The sequence below is a fragment of the Myotis davidii genome, unplaced genomic scaffold (assembly GCF_000327345.1).
Source record: "Myotis davidii unplaced genomic scaffold, ASM32734v1 scaffold336, whole genome shotgun sequence".
In the NCBI taxonomy this organism is placed as follows: Eukaryota; Metazoa; Chordata; class Mammalia; order Chiroptera; family Vespertilionidae; genus Myotis; species Myotis davidii.
The window spans coordinates 169,558-186,894 of record NW_006287905.1 but is presented as its reverse complement, the minus strand read 5'-3'; the positions used below and the strand labels follow the sequence as shown (position 1 = coordinate 186,894).

Below are 17,337 nucleotides of genomic sequence, written 5' to 3'. Positions count from 1 at the left end.
CATTTATGGACAATAAAGAACATTATAACCTGTTGAACAAAAATAGATACAGAGGCAGAGAAGCATCAAACAGACTGTCAAATTACAGTGGGAAGTTTGGGGAGTGTTGTGGGGGTACTACTATCTCTAATACTTTAAACAATAAAATAGAATTTTTAAAAATACACACAAAAAATTATTCTAAGAGTCTTCCAACTTTTCTTTACATAGTTATCAGACTCCCTGGAAAATTCAGCTCTTTTTCCAGTTCATAGCAGGCTCTTAAATACTGTTGAATGGTGAGTGAATGAATGGATGAATGAACTAAAGAACTGAGTGTTTCTGAAACCATGAGAAGTATGATGCAGAGAAGCATGTAGTATACTGGAAGAGCAGTGACTAAAACCAGGAGACCTAGCTTTAAACTCTTATGTTGACTTACTATTTAATCTTGGATAGGCTATCTGAGTCTCATTTTTCACATGCCAAGTAGACCTTATTCTAATGTTTTCTAGATATTCTCTATACCATGAATGTAGCACCTTATGGTTTAGAAAATACTTGGGCTTATATTCTCTCACTTGACCTTCCCAACTACCAACTAGTGGCAAAGGGTGCCCATCTTTTAGTCTGGAAGCAGAGGTCCATAATGTTGACCTTGAATAGTTAATAGTTAATAAGGATGAACTTCAGGTGAGAAGTTCCAGCCATGTCCACACCTTCTCCTCCAGGAAACAGACAAAGCCAGAGCCCAGTCTTGATCAATTACTTGCCACTGAGACCATAACGGCAGAACCTTTTCTCAAACCATGACTTCTTGCCTCGAATCCTTCTTACGTACCCCCAACCCTTCTCACTTCCTGCTATTTGTACACCTGCACTGGACACCCATAACACTGCACATTACCAAGGCCCTCATCAAAGGAGGGCCACTGTAAAAATCCTGCAAATAGATGCCCAGCATGGATGGGGCACTTAGTACACTCTGAACTGGTGGACCACATGGGGAGTCAACAAGCATTTTCTGTAGAGCGCCAGAGAGGAAACCTTATAGGCTCTGCAGGCCACGGGGTCTCTGTCACTGCTGCACAAACGCCCAAGTAGACAATACACAAACTAATGGGGCAGCTGCGTTCCAATAAATCTTTATTGACAAAAGCTGGCAGCAGGTTAGATTTAGCCTATGGGCCTTTGTTTGCCAAACCCTTGGGCTGCAATAACTCTGAGAAAAGTCTTGAAGTCAAAAACATGAACACTTCCTTTTAGAAGCAGGATCCCAGCAACTCTTCATTAACACATCTACCCAGGCATAGTTATCCCTCTTCCTCCACTGGCCTCTGATTAAGACCCCCCCAACCCCCCCTCCAGAGGGAACCTGGAGCAATTCCCCTCAACTGCAATTCTTCTGAAAGACAAAGCAGGGCAGAGATTGGGCCTGACCCCAGGCCTTTGTGCCATACCCAGCTACCAGGGCTCTCTTCCAATCGCACCAAGTTTTCTGCAAACCTAATAAGAGAATAGGACTCTTCTTTCACTCAACAGTCTTCTAGTGGGGCCTGAGGGCCCGCTCCACTGAAGGCCTCCCTGAATCGCCGGCTCAAAGGAGACAATGTGCCTGGCACCACAGAACCTTTTGCATGTACAGCTACACAATCCTTTTCATTTTGTTTCTCAAGCACCCATGGCACCCATCCATGCATTAGGCTAATCACTGCATGAATCTAGCTAAAAGAAACTAAGCAATTATTTTAATTAGAATGCTCCTGGATTCTGTTTTAAGGGGCAAGAAGGAAGTAGCCAGGGCTCAAAAAGATCCCACAAAATATTTTTGTGAAAGGAAAAATAATTAAGGCCAAATTTAGAATGTACTTGCAATAAATGGTCCAAATAAAATGAATGGCACCACTGTGCAACTAAAACCCATTCATATGTAAGAGCCCAGAAACTCCATTTTTATGTGATATCATTCTGACAGTATAGCCAATTTTACAATGTGAAAGTGAATATCTAGTAGAGACTTTAATGATCCTCCTGAATCTCTCACACAATTTCTTACAGAGCCTCTGTGTAAACTCTTTTATTAATCACAGAAAAGAAGGATATTAGCCAATTCACCCTTTAAATATGATTATTTTTCATTTAAATTTTAGAGTAAATTGTTCAGATGTATTTTTCTGGAAGAATCTATCTTTATAGAAAAGCCTTGTTACTCATCTATTCTACAGAAAAGCAGATTCCACCATAGAGACTTTTAATCACCTATGTGACTTTTAGTCACATAGGAAGAGATTGTGCCTGCCGACTGTCCATAGCCTTTGCTTTCCTGCCTCGCTCTGGTCATGAGTGGCATTGTGGCCATTTTATGTCATCTCAAGCTTTCAAAAAGAAATGGAGTGAAATTCAAACTAGTCAACTAGTCGACGTTATTCCTTCTGTTTGAATTTGTAAGTGTCTTTTAGCACCTATTGTCCACCAGCACACAGCAAGTTATGGACACTCCTGGATGACTACAACCTAGACCTTCCCTGCAAGGAGTTCATAGTCTGATCACAGAGACAGAGACATGGGCAGAAAGAAGACCACAGCCCAGGGATCTGGCCTGAGTTGATTGTTAAAGAATGGATTGTCCAGGAGAAAGGCATGGGCAATCTGTTCCAGGGAGAAAGAGCAGCATACGCAAAAGCTGGGACACCAACAATCCCAGGTGATATGAGAACTGCGAGCAGATGGAGCTGCTGGTGATGAAGCTGAAGGTTGGAGCAGGGCAGAGAACAGGCTGGAGTGGGAAGCAGGAGCCAGATGGCCAAGAACTTGGGTGCCACATCCATGAGCCTTGGCTGCATCTTGTAAAGCAATGCGGAGCCACCAGTTTTCCACAGGGACTAATGGGCAGTTTTCCATTTTCAGTGCTTGGAATGCTGACAAGACGAAGAAATGGAGACTCGGTGTCCCACACATGCCACAGCCCAGGCGAGAGGTGAAGTAGGAATAGAAAGATGGGGTGAGGTATGTGATTACAGTGTTGAAGGAGATTTTTATAAACCTCTGTGGAACAGTGAATGGAGTGGTCAAAAGTAGGACATGAAATTGGCTTTGGAGATTCTCAGTGGGGAGGAAGTGTTTTAACTGAATGCTTGTCATATGTCCACAAAGCTCCCCCTCTTCTAGGTTCTCCTTAAACCCAGGTGGACCTTGATCATGGGTTCCGGGATTGAGATGCTGCAGATATCTCAGCGGGGCCCACGAGCAGACTGCTGCATGCCATGTGAAAACTCCTAGAATAGAGTGCAACTTCTACTAACTTTCTTCTGCAAAACTCACACAGAAACATTTTCCTGCCGTAAGTCTAAGTCAAAATAAACAGAAGCCTGGAACAAAAGAAATATGGTGAATACTGACTGTGAGGGTTAATTTTCTGTCAACTTGACTGGGTTCGGTGATGCCCAGGTAGCTGTTAAGCGTTATTCCTGGTGTGTCTGGGAGGGTGCTCTGGAGGAGACTGGCAGTTAAACTGATGGACTGAGTGAAGATGGCTCCCCAATGTGCTGGGTATCATGACATCCAGTGAAGGCCTGGACAGATCAGAAAGGCTGAGAAAGTGTGCATTTTCCCTCTTTGCTTAAGCAGGATATTCATTTTCTCCTGTCCTTGAACATTAAATCTTCTGGTTCTTGGGCCCTCAGAATCCAACCAGGACTGATTCTATCTCCCCCACCACACAGTCTGATCACCCCACCCCCGCTCCCCAGCCTGCTATCCTCAGGCCTTCCGACTTGCACTCAGTTATACCACCAGTGTCCCTGGTTCTCCAGCCTGCAGACAACATATCATGGGACTCCCCGCCTCTGTTATTATGCTAACCAACCCCTGCAGTAAATCTCCTCATACCTATATCTATCCTACTGGTTCTGTTTCTCTGGAGAACCCTGACTAATATACTTAAGAAAAGCTATAAATTTTTAATTACCATATTTACATTAGACTCATTCATATTTTTGCTTTTAAAGAATATAAAGAGGATACATCTCTCCTGATTTTATGAGCCAGCTAAACCTTCATAATACACCTGACAGGGTCATTACACTAAAGGGAAATTACAGGTAAATTTCATTCATACATGTGTTGTAAATATTATCAAAACATTCAGTAATATATTCAATAAATAATACATCACACCCAAGTTGGGTTTAGTCCAGAAATTCAAGATTGGGTTAATGCCCTAGCTGGTTTGGCTCGATAGATAAAGCCTCGGCCTGAGGCCTGAAGGCTCCCAGTTTCGATTCCGGTCAAAGGCACATGCCTGGGTTGTGGGCTCAATTCCCAGGGGGGGCATGCAGGAAGCAGCTGATCAATGATGTTTGATCATTATTGATGCTTTCTCATTATTGATGTTTCTGACTCTCTCTCCCTCTCCCTTCCTCTCTGAAATCAATAAAAATATGTATTAAAAACAAGATTGGGTTATCATTTAAAAGCCTATTGAATAATTCATCACACTAAGAGAATAAGGGAGAAAAGTCATATAATCATTCTACAAATAAGTGAGTTCTTAATTTATGACAAAAGTCTCACTTCAGAACACTGGGGAAAGGAAATCTTTTCCATTAATGGTATAGGGTAAGTAGGTATCTTGGGGGGAAAAAACTTGATCCCAACCTCACATCATATACAAAATCAATGTCACTGGATTATAGATATAATCTATAAGTAAATAAAATGTAACCTACAGTGGTTCTCAACCTGTGGGCCGTGACCCCTGAAAATACATCCTGCATATCAGATATTTACATTATGATTCATAACAGTAGCAAAATTACAGTTATGATGTAGCAACGAAAATAATTTTATGGTTGGGGGTCACCACAACATGAGGAACTGTACTAAAGGGTCGCGGCATTAGGAAGGTTGAGAACCACTGCAATAAGTAATCTATAGATGTAAATGGAAGAGAAGAAACCATAAAGCTTCCAGAAAATAATGTAAAAAGATATTTCCATGGCCACAAAGTTCTCTTGAAAAGGACACAGAAAGCACTACCTATAAAGAAAAATTGGAAAATTAGATGACATTAAAATTAAAAATATTCTGTTCATCCAAAGATACCATAAAGAGTGAAAAGTCAAGCTCAGGGTGGTATATGATACTTGCAATAAATATATCTAAAAAAGGATTATATCCAGATTGTGTAAATATCTCCTACAAATCAGTAATATAAACAATACAATAGATAAATTAACAAGACACTTGAAAAACCCATTCACAAAATAGCCAAATGGCCAATACACATGAAAAGATGCTCAACTTATTAATAACCTGGAAGTCAAATTAAACCCACAATGAGATTCAACTCCAAACCACCAAAAAGACCAAAATAAAAGACTGAGAATATCAGATGTCAACAGGATGTAGAGCAGCCTGACTTCTGCCCACTGCTGGTGGAAGTTGTTTCTAAGGAAACAACTTCCTTAGAAAGCTATTTGACACTATTACAGCTGAGCACAGTCACACAGTGCAACTCAGGGGGCTACCCGGCAGTCAACGAGCCCAACAGAAATGCACGCACACACCCTCCAAAGGCGTGCGGGGGAGTTGGCCACCACACTGTCTAAACAGCCTAGAACTGAAAACAACCCAAATGCCGGTCAAGGGTGAAATAGGTAAGCTGCGGTACATTACTGACACAGCAGAAGGAAAACATACTATCATCACACCCAACAGCACAGGCACAACTCACAAGCATAATGTTGACAGACTCAAACCAGACAAAAGAGCACCTACCTTAGGACTCCATTTATAAGCCACTCAAAAACAAAACAAAGCTCTGGCTTCAGAAATCAGGGCAGTGGTTATCTCGGAAGGGGAGGCCATCCCGGCCACGGAGGGCTGGCTCAGTTCTCCTTGCCCCGGTGCTTGCAGGATGTGCAGGGAAGCCATCAAGTCCAAGCTTCTGCTCTTCGCAATCCTGGAGCCCCAGCAATGCTTGGAAACTAGTTTCAAATGCTGATTTCTATTCCTGACGTGAAGTAAATGGAGGGCTTGCACGGAACATACCACAGAAGATCTTTATGAAAATCGGTCAGTGGCTGTTCCCTGTGCTCAGCTGGCTCCCCGGACGTCGCGTACAGAGCAGAAGAGAGCAAGAACCACACGGATGGCAGGTCGATGAGTGTCACTGGCCCCCTTTGCAGTTTAGCTGAGCGGTGAGCAATGTGTGAGGAGGAAAAAAGAAAAGTTGAAGGCGCAATGTGCAAAATAATGACAATGAAGGGCCTCACCTTTTTATATAAAGAAGGATTAAAGATAAATTTAGACTGGCTACAAGGAAATGCTGTCTTATGAAAAGTATAATTAACCTGTAGCCAATGGGTTAGTAAAATCCAACTCCTCCCTCTAAAGAAAAAAAAAAGAAGAAGCAGAAGCTATTTATAGTATTTACAGTAGCCAAACAGGCATCTTCAGTTACTCGGACCAATATTGTCTTACAAAGGCTCCCAGCCTCCAGGCCTGACCATGGCTGGCTGGGGCCAGGAAGGAAGGCTCGCTTTGGTGTAGCGTTTCACAGCTCTGCTACCTAATATTGGCCCATCGGAGGGGCTTCGCAGCGTCTGCACCTCCGCCGGCACCTGGCCTGGGGTGCAGGGGCTGCACTGAAACGGGCTCTTGTTTTACTTCAGGGTGGTAACACCTGTAGGCCTGTATTCAGGCAACGCCTTGCGTTTCCAGAAGGAAACACAATGAATATCGTCAAAATTGTTCCTCACACAACTGTTTTTGTATCAACTACCCAGAAATATATGGGTGGTCTCAATATATGTGTGAAATAAACAGAGCAGGTATGCCTACACTGAGGTAATTCCGAAAACATTTAGCAGCTTGAATTTCAAAGGCGCATTTTTAGGAAAGAAAAACACAGAGATCATTCATCAAGGTGATTGTCCTGTGCACTTGTGTACCTTGTATAATTTATTTTTAGGGCTTTTTATTTCAAAGAAATACTAGCTAATGACACCTCAGACTTCAGGCATTTTTCTGATCGCTCACCGGGTTCCCTCAGGGACGGAGTTGTGAATAAGTGGGGTTTTTAAAAGATCATTAACAGATATTACAAACCAATTCAAATTGAGCATTTTCTTTGCAAATTACTTTAACTTTTAAAGCTACCAGAAAAAAAAAGACAGTGAGTGATATAATTTACTTAACCTGTCTACAAATTGCAGATTTGTGCTCAATTGGCGATTGCATTTCCAACCAAAAATATCTGCAACTCTCTGTAATAGAGATATTTTTCAAAATTATCACACTCAATGGGTGATATTTCAAAGGATAGTAATGTTTATTTTTTATTTAGCAAGTTGCCCTGGAATTGAGAATGTTTGTTTTACTGATGTGTTTAAAGTAAAAACAGAGCCTGCATTGTCTGCATCCGCTGCTTAATTAAACTCCCAGGCAATTAGCAGGCTCATCACTTCCCCAGCAAATGGAAGGTGGAGCTTGGGAGGTAGATGGTGGGGTTTCTTGGGGGGGTCTTTTATTTAATAATAAAACCATACTTTCTGCTAATATTTGGGGTGAGAAGCACCACTATTCCCCCATGTACATCAGGCCTGACTCTTTCTTGCATCAAAGAGCTCCCGTGGACTTCAAAAGGAGTCGCCTACAGAGCCGGCTGCGTGGGAGTCCGACAGGCTCCAGAACAGGCCCAGCGCCGGGAGGAACCAGGCCAGGACAGGCTCATGCCAGAGCCCCCAAACCAGGCCACAAGCCCACCGGCTCCGGCCTCCGCCACGCCACAGCGCACGGGAGATGTCCTGCGCTGGCCCAGCGCGGCACTGGCTTCTGGGCCATGGCTTATGAATATTTCATGAGTAGTGTTCTATTTATAAGAAAGTATGTTAATAAGAATATTCTTTGAAATGGGAGTCCAATGCAGGCTTTGAAAAGGCTCATTGTTTGAGGTACCACAGGTTTCCTTCTTTCCCTTTTAAAGTGCAAAGTCAACTCACCACAAACCAAACAAAGGACCCTAACATCCTTCCGGTGTCCTGTGGTGAAAATGAGTGGGATTCTACTCTAAAGGAGAAGCTATTTGGGGAGGATTCATTAGCTTATTGACTGTAGAGGGTCATAGAAACTAATGTTTCTTGTGTGTCCCTCGTGTGCCAGACATTTCAGTTCCCCTCTGTGAATCGTCACCAGCACTCCATGAGCCTGCCTCTGCACCACCCCCTTTAAAGATGGAGAAACAGGCCTCAGGGTGATCACGAAAAGTGTCTATTCCGAAGTCCCACATCAGTAAGTGCAGAGCTGATCCGGAACCCACCTGTACCCAGCCCCACGCCCATGTCTGTTTCTCTCCCTCACACTAACTCCCAGCTGTTTGCCAATTTCAAGTGTCCAGTTCACATCTGGCGGCAGCTGCCATTTTTCTGAAGAGGTAGGACTCAAAGATGATGGGTTCCTTCCATTCCAGCTCAGACAGGGAATACTGTATTCCACATGCTGATAATTAAGTTGCAAAGGAATGGTTTTGCCCCAAGAACTGCCTGTGGGATTCTGAGAGGAAACGCAGATCTACAGAAACGAGTCTGAATGCCACGGATGTGTCCCAAATGCTAAAACGGCTCTCCGCACCACAGACAACAAAGGTGATTCTAGTGACCCACAGCAGGCTCATTGGACGCAAGTTCAAGGAAGAGGAGGAGAACAGGCAAGGGATCCAGGATGACAAAGGACCCAAATGCTAATCTACATTGAGGTGACACCTAAAAAATCCTCACACCTCCACGTCATTAACTGGAATGGGAGGAGAACAAGGGACCTTCCACTGACCACCTCAGGCTCCTCAAGACTTGGGAGCCTCATCAGGTGTGGGATTCAGGGCCATAGAGTGAGATCTGTGGGCTGTTCCTTATCTCCCTGGGGCGCAGACCCCGGCCAGGGGCTCCTTCCCCAGCCAGGGGCTCCTTCCTGTTCCACCACGCCAGCAGCAGGAGCCCCTGAGGCCCAGGAGCCATGTGGCTCCCTGTGCCATGGCGGCCACCGTCGGCCCTGGACTCACAGCTCACCCGGACAGAGGCCCTGCTCCTGGGACTGCTCGCAGGGCCACCAGGTCTTCCCACTTCTCCGCCATCCACAGCAGGGAGACAGCGGGGTGCTGCCAGCTCAGCCTGGCGTGCTGGGTGATGCCAAAGGTGGGACGTGACCGTGTATAACAGCACTTCCCGCGACCCCTGCAGCAGGGCGTCTCATTAACCTTTGCTGTGACTCCAGGCGCGGTGCTCAGCACCAGACTTGGGACTGTGTTCTCATCACTGTAACGCGGTCTTTCGGAGAAAATTACACTACATGAAGGATGTTTTGTGTGATAGAAGTCAAAACCAAAGTTTAAAAATCAAGTAAGATGTGTTCTGAGCATGGAACATCGCCTTTTAAAACAGACTTTGCACTCACTCAACAAACCCTGACACACGCTGAGTTCAGGCTCAGCCTCCGCTGCCTGATGTTGGTCTGAGCACACGTACTGGCCTCCATACCTAGGGCAACAGCGAACTCCTAAACATGCACCACGCTGAGACCTGGCATGCCCCATGCCTGCTGGCCTCTCAGACCGCATCCTGACCAGCTCCCCACCGCACGGCTCTGCGCGTTCCTGGGAGAGTCCGAGCTGGAGTCCGCGGGGTCTCCATCCAGGGCCTGGTGTTCACCGATGGTCCCAGCTCTTCTCTCCTGGTTTGGCTCACAGGGCCTCTGGCAGGCTCCTGCCACTGCCTCCGCTGCCACATACCGTGATGCTCCCACTCCCGCCGCAGCACAGCTGTGGGCTCCAGAAAGTCAGGATCATCCTGTCCCTTTCCTTGGTCCCCAAGCCCAGCACAGGCCTGGCATGAGGAGGACACGCAAACCACCTTGCCTAACAGCTTCGCCTGCTTCACCTAACAGCTTCACCTGCTGTGAAAGAACACAAGCCCAGTCAGATGCTCTGCTGCAGCCCTTGAACAGGAGGAGAAGTTCTCACTTTTCCTCCCCTGCCCCCACCCCCAGCTCCAATGCTTTCTGGCATTAGCCCAACCTCCCCCCTCCCACTCCACTCCCACAAGGTGCGGAGCGCCTGACCTGGAGGGGAGGCCTGCGCACTCCTGGCCTGGTAAACATCCTGCCTGCTGCCAGGGTCCTGCCACCATGGAGGCACTGCTTTCCCCCTACTTCCGTCCTATGTGTGCAGTGGGTGGTGATGGTGGGTGCCCTGTGGGCCCATGAGGGACTCTCACAAGCTTCCCGGGGCCTCTGTCTGAGCTGGGGCCCCAGTGACAGCCCAGAACTTCAGCGCCTGTGGCTGAGCCATCCCACCCACGCTGCAGCCTGGGGAGTGCAGGCTACATGCACCATGTGGACATCATTGTTGGTCTTAAATATTGGATCATTTCCAAATTAGAGAAGTAACATACTAGTTGTAACAAGCAAAACACTTAAAAATGTGAACAAAAGCAAAGATGATTCTTTCTCCCTGTCCCCCCTCATTACCATGCCTGTATTCATGTTACTTATGTAATTACTAGTGACCCTGTGCACGGATTCCTGCACATTGAAAGGAAATCGGGAGCCCATGTGCCCAGGGAGTTTACACTCCCCTGAGCCACTGGGAAGTCGCAAGGACAGTCTGTCCTCCTCCTGCAGCTTCCTGAAAACATATTTCCAAATGTCCCTTCTGCGGCCTGGGTCGCACCTTGCCGGCCGGGAGCTCCCCAGTGGACACCTTGGGCCATGCTGGATGCTTTGCACCACTTGGAGCCAGAGAAGAGACATTCAGAGGTGAACAATTCAAAGTTGGGGACCTTGGAGGACCCGGGTGCTCTGTTGCCCATGCCCTCACCCTTCAGATTCATCTCTCTTAGACTTTCACCCCCATTGTCAGTCACCACCTTGTGGCCACTGTCATATTGCTGCCTTCCTCTGTAGCTCTGGGGCAATTGGTAAGGGATGAGATTTGATCTCCATGCCCTAGGCAGAGTTCCAGGAGCCCAGCGGTGATATCAGGCTCATCCTGGTTATTCCGGAGATTGTAACTGCAGGCTTATGAGGTACAAGGGATATAGCATTAAACAGCAGGCGGCTGGAGAGGAACCCAAGCCGGGCCAGGCACTGTGCCACTCCTGCTCACTCCAGCCCTGTTGCGCCTGTCACCGCCCACCAGTGCCCCCCACCATCACTTGGTAGCACTGCTGCGGTAGCACTGAGTGGCACTCCAGCTGTGGGAGCACGCTGACCACCAGGGGACAGTTCCTGCATTGAGCGCCTGCCCCCTGGTGGTCAGTGAGTGTCATAGTGACTGGTCAAGTGGTCATTCCAGTTGTTCGGGTCATTTGGTCATAATGGTGGCTTAGGCTTTTATATATATAGACTAGATGCCTGATGCATGAAATTCATGCATGGGGGCGGGGGGTGTTCCTCAGCCCGGCCTGTGCCCTCCCAAGTCTAGGAGCCCCATGATCCATTGCCCCACAGAGGGAGGTCCCGCCCACCCACCATAGCGCTGCAGGCCAGGTAGCCTGGGCCCCCCTCTGCGGGGCAATCAATCATGGGGCTCCAAATCCATCCCCCCAAAGAGGTATGCTTATCCAGCCGGCAGGGACTTCGTGATGGATCGCCCCGAAGAAATAGGCCCTGGCCACCCAGCCAGGGCTCTGCAATGGATCACCCCCATAGAGGAGGTCCTGCCCAGCACTGCCGTGGTCCTCAGGCCAGGCTCCGCCGCAGCACTGCTGTGGGGTAGCCTGGGCTTCCCTCTTTGGGGCGATCATGGAGCCCCGATTGACCGCCCTGCTGGCCAGTGGCCTGGGCCTCCCTCTGCAGGGTGATCATGGGGTGATGGCGGGGCCCCTGACCAAGCGCATCGCACCCACCTTGGCTGGCCTGGCGCCAGTGGGTGTCATAGCGTGGTCATCCAGACGGTCGTTCCGCTGTTCGGCTGTTTGGTCGACTTGCATATTATGCTTTTATTATTATAGATATAATGTAATATATGCATAATCTATTCATTTATAATCATATGTGAATACACATGAATATAAAATTATGTTGTGTAAAATTTTACACGAGTGAGGAATTTTAGGACAGCATTTTATCTTATTTAATCACCACCCATCTCGGTATCTTGCTTGCCTTTCCAGGTATGGTTACTCCAGGACTTCCAGGAGAGCGCAGGTGAGCCTGGCCTGAGGACCACACCTGTGTGCAGGACACCAGCTTTCCTTCTGCCTTAAACACACCTGCACAGTCACCCTGGAATTCAGGTGAGTCCTCCGAGGAGTGACTCTGCTGCTGTTTTCTCTTCTCAGTTGCTGGTTTGGGGACATTTCAGGGAGGCCTTTTCCCCTCTCCCTGCACCCCACCCCCAGAGCACAGACCACCCGGGTGGACTGGTTTCCCATTCCTCCTGCCCTCTTGCTTCCTTGCTTCTAATTGGCTCAAATTTCAAGCCTGACAGCCCCTGTATTATTTCTGACCTTGTCTATTTCCAGTGACTTTCTCAAAATAACAAATCTCCAGGCAAGGCCTATTTCCCTTTCTCTACCGGTGCCTCTCCCCAGCCCTCCTCCTTAAAGCTAACCCAAGCCTTTGCTTGGTAGCATTTACTTAGCCCATCTGTCTGCAAGTGCCTGTTCCTACTAGCCCTCACCCTACCAGGTCACAAACTACCTCAACACACCTGTGTATTGCCTTGTAGGTTTCAAACATATACAAATAGATTACTTCACCTAATTCTTACAACAGCCCTATGAAATAGAGAGAGGAAGTATGTTGGCCCCCAAACTATATGGACCTTAAAAGATATTAACAAGCAATTTGCAAGAAAACATTAAAATGACCACATGAAAAATCACTGTTTTACTGTTAATAAAAGGAACGTGCCCAGCCGGTGTGGCTCAGTGGACTGAGCACCATCCCATGCACCAACAGACCAGCTGTTCCATGCCAGGGCAGGGCACATGCCCAGTAGGGGGTGGTATGGAGGCAGCCAATCAATGTTTCTATCTCTTTCCTTCTCCATTTCTCTCTCTCTCTAAAAATCAATTTTAAAAAGACATATTTTAAAAAATACAAAGCATAAGAACATTGATATACTCTTTGCCTATGAATTAACAAATATTTAAAAGAATGATAATATGGCCTGTTGAGCAAGGAGAGGGGCAGTACATTAGGTCGCTCCAGGTAGGAGCACGCATGGGGGCACCGCTCTGACCGAAAGCTTGCCAACATGGAGTGAACCAGAAGACCATGGAGCATGCAGTTCCTCTTGTAGGAATTTATCCCAAGGAGATCAACAAAGCTAGGGAGAAAGTTCAGCTGCAAGGACACTGTAATATGTGACTGATTAAGTTGAAGTCATGCAATAAAATGCTCTGAAAAAAAATTAAAATAATGTGAAGAATCTATACTATATTTCAAAACTTTCTGATATAAGTAAAAACAATTATACAATAATACTTATTGTCTAAGTCCCTAAGTCATACATAATAGATATGCATATAGATATAAATATAACACACCCCCAGATGTCAAGAAAGGCTATGTCCAAGTGATGGCATTATGGGTGGTTTTATTTTCTTAATTTCTGCTCACCTCTATCTTCTAAATTATTTTCAATAACTGTGTATAATTTTGTAAAGGGAAAAATAAGAAAATGATAACATTTGAAAAAATGCCTTTGTCTCAGTGGAATCAGTTCTACATTTGATTCTTTCGTCCACTCACTCATTCTTCCAACAAATATTTAGTGAACTCCTTCCACATACAAAGCATTCTTCTGAGTGATAAGGATCCAGTAATTAACTTTTTTTAAAATTGAAGGATAAAAAGTGGTGGCCTCTGCCATGGAGCAGGTGTTCTTGGTGAATGGAGAGAGCCAGGGCGGGGGGCGGGGGGAGAACAGTGAACACACCGGGCGTAAGGGGAGCTCTTAGACATTCTCTCCCCTGAACCCAAACGGGGCCTCAGAGGGCACCGATGCATCTGGTCATTCTGGAGACACCTGGCCTGGGAGAGACTGGATCTGAAAAAGTGGTTTCTGAGAGTGCTCTTGAAGCTCATAGCTACTGTGTCTCTGGCCAACTTGAGACAATTGGCTGCAGTGGCCTGGCTGTGGGAGAAATGGGTCAGTACCATGGGTTGCATGACTACAGACAGTAACTGGAATGCCCCAAATGATCCATCTCATATATAAGTGATTAGTGAAAACACAACCCCCGCCCCAAAGTGTCCCTCTGAGTCTGTCCCCTGGATGAGCGTGGGCCTCCTACTCTTCCTGGGTGATCCTCTCCTAAACTTGCACGCGTGGAAGTGTGGCACTCTGGGTCCCATTGGTTTTCCCATGGGAACACTCCTCCCCGAAGCAAAGGCCGCCTGTGACCAGTGTTGACTGGAGGCCTGGCTGGAGGTGGGAGGGGACTCGGAGAGTGAACCAGTCCTCCTGGTCACAGGGTTCCAATCAGCTGAGCCACAGGCACCCACCTCCCACCGCACTGAAGCAGTCGTTGCTAAATGTTAATTCTTAGATTAACTACAAATGAGTCGAGCTCCTCATGGGAGAAATGAGCGAATCTGGGTCATCTGCAGGTGATCCCTTTGGTTGCCGGGAAGACATAATTTTGGCATCTGAAGATGCTACTCCTCGGGGTCTGTCCTGAGTGGATTTTTAGCGATATCCTGAGCAGGAGACTTTCAAGAAAAAGCGAATGGTGTCATTCCTGCGCTTGCAAAACACTGCACAGTGATTTTCATATCAATTCCACCATAGTTTCTATTTCAAAATCAGGCACAAAACCTGTGCAGCAACATGAAGGAAAGGTTTCCACAGTCAGCCAGAGATGGCCCTGTTAGAGAGGGAAGGGCCGGACCCCGACCCCCTCCCCATCCTCAGAACCCTAATTCCTGTGGAGAGAGACCCTTGCCTCCCTTGGGGAGAGGAGACCCGCCCCGCAGCCTGGCTCTAGGCTGGCTGCCACCCGCTCCACCCTGCCCTCTTCCCTCAGCCCAGCCGTCCCCAAGGAGCCGGCCGGCTTTAGAAATAGCAAATATGGTTTGGAACAAAGTTTTGACACTGACTCGGTATCCTGTGCTCATATTACATTCCTATGAATATTCCACTGACTTTTCAGCTCTGAAGAACAGTTTCCGCTCTGAGGCTATGTCAGCTCCAGTTGCTCCCACCCTGACAGCGATCTTTGAAACTGATATGGCACTGAAAGAGCCAGAATAACTTTTTAAAAATATTAGTAATGGGCTAGGTTCCCAGTCTTTGTAATCTTGAGGAAGGAACCCTGTGAGAGGCGCCCTAGGAACTGAGCTGAGCGTGGGCCCATGGAGAAGCGGCTCTCAACGTCAGGGCTGCTCTGCAGGAGAACTTCTGTGAAGAGGAAAAGGAAGAGAATCTACCCTTGCATTTTGCATGTATCACCTTCTGTCCCAGGAGCTTGACGACCATCTTTCAATACCCTCGCCGCTGCTTTCTGTGAGAGAAACCCATCACCTCCGGGGGCGAGACCAGCCTGCCGTCTCAGGGGCACCCCAGTTCTGCCGTGTGCCACAGGGCCTGGGGAAAGTAAGGCATCTTCTTTGAGTTGTCAGTTTCCTCGCCTGTAAAATGTAAAACAGTAACTGTCTTCACATGCAATAATGATGGAAAATTCTTTATCTGTCGCCTGGAACATAGGAGCGACTTATGGAAACCTAACTGCTGCCGCTACTACCCGCCTCCTGAGAAAAGCATGGTGTCTGTGGAGTGTGTCTGCCCTTCCTTTATAAATCTCAAATGAAAATGAAGTCCTACAGTTAGGATTACACTGGCCACAACCAAGCTAAAATAGTGCACTGATTCAAATAGCTAAGAGCTGGCTGCTTAAAATGAAAATAGCTAGCCCTGATTTCTAAATAATGCCTTTAAAAATGTTTTCTTATACTTGTATGCATCTATGCATAACCCACAGGTACAGACAATAGTGCAGGGAAGGCCTGGGGTGGGGCAGGAGCCGGGTAGAAAAGGGTAAGGGGGGAAATGGAGGACATCTCAACAACAAAGATAAATTTCTAAAATAATAATAAAAATAAATGTTTTTTTATGGAACACATTTAAGATACGGCGTAAGGAGCTTTCCAAATTGGCATGATCAAAATATCTGATATTCGCATCATAATTCCCTACAACATACCAAAATTTTGTTCAACCTAAGGATTCTCAGGAATTTCAAAATTTGAATCTATAAAAAATTCCACAATTCAAATAAAATCAGACTAAGTATATTTTTATCTGAAAATACAATCTGAGACAACCCCATCTTATATTGAAGGAACAGGCTTATAAGCATTTTATAAGTTGCAACTTAAAACTTCTACTCAAGTTCAAGTTGACAGTTAGGATAAATAGAAACTAAATTGTTGAATTGTATCTGTCTTAGAGTTGTGGGCTGGATTTGCCACTCTAATCTCCAGAAGGGAATATTAGTTCAATAAAATAAACATTTTTAATTTCCTCTATGTTATTCCTCAAACCATGCCAACGCACTCATCTAATGGCTCACTTAAAGGATTTGTGAAGCAGCCCCCAACTTGCTTAAAAGAGAAGGTTTGATTGTCGTATGACAATGAAGGGCAGGATGTGAGTGCTCATTGTTTTAATGCAATGAGCCCTTAATCGCTTCCAGTCTGATTCATCAGAAATGTGGTACTCTTGGGGGATTTTTTTGGTCACTAAATATTGTCTTTCATTTTAAGATATTTATTTCTTGCCAGAAAATGATTTTGTATTTTTCCCCTAATGATGAAGGATGAAAGATGGAGAGAATTCCATTCGGTAATTAAGGAACCACGAAAAAGTAAACTGACTCAGAAAACAAATGCCCAAAAGAAAAATAAAACGTATTATATGAGATGGAAGCAGTGAATTCTTGGCAAATATTCAATTGGAGCCAGGATTGGTAATTTAATAATATCCTTGTTTTGTTAATATTGGGGGTGGGGGAATTAAGCTCTAGGGCTTTAGCTCTGCACCACTACCTCAGCCAGCAAGGGGGTTTAAAGACACAAATGCCTGGAGGCTTTCAAAGGTTTGTTAAACCTACACAGGCCCTGGGTGAGGTCCACGCCGGAGGTCAGGGCAGAACCTGATCTCTAAGCTCAGGAGGCACTGAAAATCCCCTCAGGATGCCTGCTCCAAACACTGCTCCCAGCGGCTGCGCATCACACCCAAATCAGAGCAGACAGATGGGTTCCTGAGGTGGGACCTGCAGATTGCAACCTGCCGAGTTATTCTGATTCCCTGGCTCATGGTGCCACTTCATTTTGGACTGGTCTGTCGAGCTTCCC

At 46.3% G+C, this 17,337-nt stretch overlaps 1 long non-coding RNA gene across 3 annotated transcripts in view; it reads right to left on the bottom strand.

Moving 5' to 3' along the window:
• The window catches only part of LOC107182459, a 74,341-nt gene that overhangs the window by 29,569 nt on the left and 27,435 nt on the right, over nt 1–17,337 (bottom strand). For 2 of the 3 annotated variants that reach the window (XR_001513172.1, XR_001513173.1), the window contains 2 exons: nt 15,434–15,612; nt 5,758–9,905 (listed from right to left, as the gene is read on the bottom strand). This is a non-coding gene — a long non-coding RNA (uncharacterized LOC107182459). The remainder of the gene's footprint in view (nt 1–5,757; nt 9,906–15,433; nt 15,613–17,337) is intronic. The other variant, XR_001513174.1, reaches the window with a different exon arrangement.